Source organism: Jaculus jaculus, chromosome X, assembly GCF_020740685.1.
Source record: "Jaculus jaculus isolate mJacJac1 chromosome X, mJacJac1.mat.Y.cur, whole genome shotgun sequence".
In the NCBI taxonomy this organism is placed as follows: domain Eukaryota; kingdom Metazoa; phylum Chordata; class Mammalia; order Rodentia; family Dipodidae; genus Jaculus; species Jaculus jaculus.
Window position 1 is genome coordinate 149,509,029 of NC_059125.1, and position 5,800 is coordinate 149,514,828.

Genomic DNA, 5,800 nt, shown 5'->3' on the forward strand with positions numbered 1-5,800 from the left:
CATATCACAAGGGAACTCCGCTGACAGAGCTGTGCTGAGCCCTGCCTGTCTTATGTGAGTGCTCTGTTGGCGGGTCCACAGGCTGGAACACCCACCCGTCTGCCTCAGAGACCCTGTGTTTTCTCAACAGTCTTTCCATCATCTTCAGTCTTTCCTTTGTTCATTGCTCCTTCCTTCTTTCTAGCTCTTTCCCTTTCCTGCTTTCTCTGGGGGCTGTAGGGGAGGAAGCCAGTGACTCCGAGCAGGGTATCATAATGCTGGGGACCAGGAGAGTCACAAATGTGCTCGGAACAAGGTGGCTGAGCTCAATTAGCTGATGATCTGAAGGGAAGAAAAGCCATGGAGAGGCAGCCGCCAGTTCTGATCCAAAGCAGACCCAGCTGAGTGCCCAAGAAGGGGAGATCTAGCCCTGGGGGATTCTTAATTAGGAATGGGCCATTGAAATGCTTCATGAAAAAGAATGCAGGATTTCCAATACTATCAGTATGAAGAGTATTCTGAGTGAGGGGAAAATCCTGGTGCTCTGAAGGCTGGTGGAATTTTGATTTTTTTTTTTCTTTTTCAAGGTAGGGTTTCACTCTAGTCCAAGCTGACCTTTAATTCACTATGGAGTCTCAAGGTGGCCTCGAACTCATGGCAATTCTCTTACCTCTGCCTCCTGAGTGCTGGGATTAAAGGCGTGCGCCGCCACACCCAGCAGAATTCTGATTTTTGAGCAGATATTCTGATGGGCTCTTTGTGGGGTATGCTGATTGTGATGACTAATCTTTGCTATTAACTGATTTACCATCACCCTGGAAGCAAACCTCTGTGTGACTATCAGGACATTTCCAGAGCAGTTTTACTGAGGTGGACAGTGGATCCTGGACTGAGGAGAAAAGAGAAAGGGAACTGAGCATCAGAATTCATCTCTCTCTGATTCCTGTGATGCCAACATGTGAGGAAGTGAGTCGTCCCAGCTGCACGCTCCATGCCTTCCTCTGTGATGAGCTCTGTCTTCTCAAACTCAAAGCCAACCTCAGCCCTTCCTCACTTAACTTGCTTATTTACACCGTGTGTGTGTGTCTGTGTGTGTGTGTGTGTGTGTGTGTGTGTGTGTGTGTGTGTGTACCTCTTGCTGCTACAACTGAACATTAGACATCTGTGCCACTCTTTCCATCTGGCTTATGTGGCTGGCTCGAGAGTTGAACCCCGGGCAGGCACGCTTTGCAAGCCAATGCCTTTAGCTGCTCGTCCATCTTCTCAGTCTCTTTAAGTTATTTCAGCTATTGGGTCACAGCAGCAACAACAACAAAAATATCTAATACACTTGTCAACCAGAATAAAAGGGGTATGTGGAGCCTGGCCCTGGCTGCAGACCTCTGGAAGCACTTCCATGCTCCTTAGTAGAGTTGCTACTTAACACCGGAGACGTAAGGTCTCCTCTCACGCTTGCTTCTTTCTGCTTGTGTCATATCATGGGAGCCCAGGGATCTGGTCCAACACAGGCCTCCATCCTCCTTTCTTTAACTCACAATTCTTGATTTCTCCCTTTCACAGGATTTCTCAGGACCTGGAGAGGGGCAGCTTTCTACCTCACTGTGCCATGAAGTCTTGCTTGGCACACTGTCAAGCACATAGGCAGTGTCAGCAGGAGCCTGTGGTAGGTTCTGCCTGTGTGCCAGGCCTCCATTCAGGAGAGGGAGTCCCCTCTTCACCCCCAATCCTGTAGCAGGTACCTTAGTTTTACCATCTGGAAAATGACAGGCTGTAACATTCTAGGAGTGTGTTTGAACGTCTTCCTTTTGAAGCTTCAAGCTCTGTAGTGCAAAAAGATGTTTCCAAGGTGACGTACTGGCTTTCATCAGGACCTCGCTGTTTGACAGCTGTTGTGCAGACTTAAGTGATATTTACATACAAAAATGTTTTACTGTGGGGTTCCATTATTAAACTGGTGTCAGGGGCCAAGAAAAACACTCTGTTACAGGTCTGCCCCGTTACATGAAGAAAGATTCCTTCGCTCATTGAGGTAGGCCCAACTGTGTACACAATTCTGCACTAGGTGCTATAAAAATATGCCTGAGCTTGGGACTGGGGAGATGGTTCATGTGTAAGAGCACTTGCTGAGCAAGGATGAGGGTACGATTTGCATTGAATTTGGTTCGGCAGCACCCATGTGAACAGCTGGGCATGATCAAGCACATCTGTAACCCCAGCCTACTGGTGACAGAGAGCAGAGAATCACTGGGACTCATTGCTCAACCCATCTGACTGAAAATGAAGTTCTCCTCTGACCTCCAAGTGTGTGTGCACAGGGCACTTGTATCTGCATACACTGATGCAGATACCACCTCACACATAGTACACACACGCGTGGCACAAAAAAAAAGCCCATTCTCACCATATGCAGACCTATCCAGGTTAAGAAGGGACTATCATCTAGAAGAATTCAACCTCTACGTACACAGTAGGGTAGAAATTCCCACTGCCCATCAGAGAGCCATTGCAACTCTAAAGGTCAAACAGAAAGCAATGGTTAGAAAGCAAAGCTTCAGAATCCCAGTAGAGGGCCACAGATCCCACCGCCATCTACTTCCCATGCCTGAGACGAGAGAGTAAGGAGGCTTGCTCAGGTGACACGGGTGCCTTGGACAGAGGCACACTTGGACCCAGATCCCTTCCTCCGGGCAGGTCTTCCTTTCCCGTATCCTAGTTACATTTTCCTTGGGACCACTGCAGCATCAGACCACATCTTACATTTCCAGATGAGGTAACTGGCCACTCAGAAAGGAATGATAACCTGTCTGGCCCTGGCTTGTAGAAATGTCACAGTGACAATGCAGGGACATACATTTGACTCTAAAATGTCCATTGGCACTAGATCAAGAACACATGAAATTGCTCATGTGGAGATTTGGGGACTTGCTGATATGCCAGTGTAGGCGGAAACTGGTCATCAACAAGCACTGGGGAAGGTTACTAGAAGCAAGCATCCCAAACATGCGAAGAGACACTTAGGTTGAGCAGTAAAGGACTCTTTCAGATGTGTGCACCCTTGTAGCACGCACACACACACATGCACGCACACACACACACACTGTGGCTTTTAGCACATCTCAAAGGCAAATACAAATAAAGATACTCAGTTCTTCCATTGAAAGATAAGATGGGGCTGGAGAGATGGGTTAGCGGTTAAGCGCTTGCCTGTGAAGCCTAAGGACCCCGGTTCGAGGCTCGGTTCCCCAGGTCCCACGTTAGCCAGATGCACAAGGGGGCACACGCGTCTGGAGTTCGTTTGCAGAGGCTGGAAGCCCTGGCGCTCCCATTCTCTCTCTCTCCCTCTATCTGTCTTTCTCTCTGTGTCTGTCGCTCTCAAATAAATAAATAAAATATGAACAAAAAATATTTAAAAAAAAGAAAGATAAGATGGGGCTGGAAATGTAGCTCAGTTGATAGAGTACTTGTTTATTATGCGCAAAGCCTCTGATTCTGCCCCCAGCAGTACATAAACTGCGTGTGGTTGTGTTCACCTGTAATCTTGGCCCCATGGAGATGGCAGCAGAAGTTCAAGGACATCCTCTGCTGCATAGTGAGCTGGAGGCCAGAGTGGGCTACATGACTACATGAATCTATCTATTATCTATCTGTCTGTCTGTCTATGTCTGTCTGTCTGTCTATCTATCTATCTATCTATCTATCTACTGTCTATCTAACATCTATCTATGTCTGTCTATCTATCTATCTATCTATCTATCTATCTATCTATCTATCTATCTATCATCTAATCTGCTGTCCCCCTCTTAAGAATTTCTTTCTATTGCAGTTTACTAAAAGAGTCTCTTAATTTTTCATGTTATATAAATGTATATAATGTATTTTGACCATATTCACCCCCATTTCCTTCTCTTGTCCCTCACCCACAAAACTTTTTTCTTTTCAACTAGTCTCACTTCCGTGTTGACGTTTTTGTGACCCGCTGAGTTTCATTAGGACACTGGCATGGGTAGGCGCCATTTAGTGGCACAAAGGTACCTTACTAGTGGCCACCCCACTGAAGGAAGGAATTCCATTAGCTCCTCATAACTCCCCAGGGATGGGTGGAGGCCTCCTCCGTGGCAGAACGGTGTTGGGCCCAGTCTTGGGTAGTGCCAGAGCTGCTGCGCGCCAGTGAGTGACATGTCGTGCTGTGTTCAGAAGACGGCATTCCAGAGCACTCCTCTCCAGTTTCTGGCTCTTGCATTCTTTCTCATCCTTCTTCTGCAGTTTTCCCTGAACGTTGGACGGAGAGATACAGATGTCTTGTTTATTGCTGGACACCAAACAGTCACTTATTTTCAGCACTTTGACAAGTTTTGAGTCGCCCCAGTAGTCACTTCCCTCTGCCCAAAAAAAGCTTCTTGAACAAAAGCAAGCCCTAATCTATGGGCATAAACCCAAGGATTTAGAAGGTCATTTGATGGACACACCAGAGCCATTTGGGAAAACAAAAGCAGCAGAGTTTTTGACTAGGTTTACAGAACCAGGCAGAAATTCCCTCCCATGCAGTGGGCCTCAGATTCAATTAGAAAGTTGTTTTGAGACAAGATATTGTTATGCAGCTGAGTTTGAACGTCGACTTCCTATATAGTCAACTCTCTCCACTGCTATTTACTATAATGCTTGAAGACTTAGCTAGGGTGATAGGACAAGACAAATAAATAAAAGGGATATAAGGGCTGGAGCGATGGCTTAGCGGGTAAGCTGCTTGGCTGTGAAGCCAAAGGATCCAGGTTCAACCCCCCAGGACCCATGTAAGCCAGATGCACAAGGGGCACATGCGTCTGGAGTTCCTTTGCAGTGGCTGGACACCCTGGAGCACCCATTCTCACTATCTCTACCTGCATTTCTCTCCCTCTCTCTCAAATAAATAAAAAATAATAATTTTTGTAAGGGATACAAATAGGAAAGGTAGAAATCAAACTATCCTTATTTGCTGTTGATATGACTCTACATAAAAGACACCAAGTAATATATCAGAAAACAGCTGGATGTGAAAGACACTTCCCAGTGTAATTCATAAGCCTCCTACCTTATCTCATTGTGATTTAATGCTTATTCAATACTTCTTTTTCCCTCTTCTACATTTATGGAGAGCTTTCCTGAACAGGAAAATATTTTTGTTTTTTAACATATTTTATTTATTTATTCATTTATTTGGGAAAGAGAGAGAGATACAGAAATAGGCAGAGAGAGAGAGAGAGAGAGAGAGAGAGAGAGAGAGAGAGAGAGAGGGAGAATGGGCACGCCAGGGCCTCCAGCCACTGCAAGTGAACTTCAGATGCTTGTGCCCCCTTGTGCATTTGGCTTACATGGGTCCTGGGGAGTTGAACCTGGGTCCTTTGGCTTTGCAGGCAGCGCCTTAACCACTAAGCCATCCCTCCATCCCTATTTTTGTTTTCAAAATATTTTTATTTATTATTCATTTGGAGGAAGAGTGAGGGAAAGTAAGAGCACACCAGGACTTTCAGCCACTGTAAATGAACTCCAGATGCATGTGCCACTCTGTGCATCTTACTTTACATGGATGCTGGGGAATTGAACCCCGGGGCATCAGGTTTGGCAAGTAAGTGCCTTTAACTGCTAAGCTATCTCTCCAACTTCCAGAAATTTGTTTTTAATCACATTTTCTTTAAAAAACCCACATTTAATCTTTATTTATTTGAGAGAGAGAGAGAGAGAGAATGGGCACACTGCAAACAAACTCCAGATGCATGCACCCCCTTGTGCATCTGGCTGATATGGGTACTGGGGAATCAAACCTGGGTCCTTGGGCTTTGCAGGC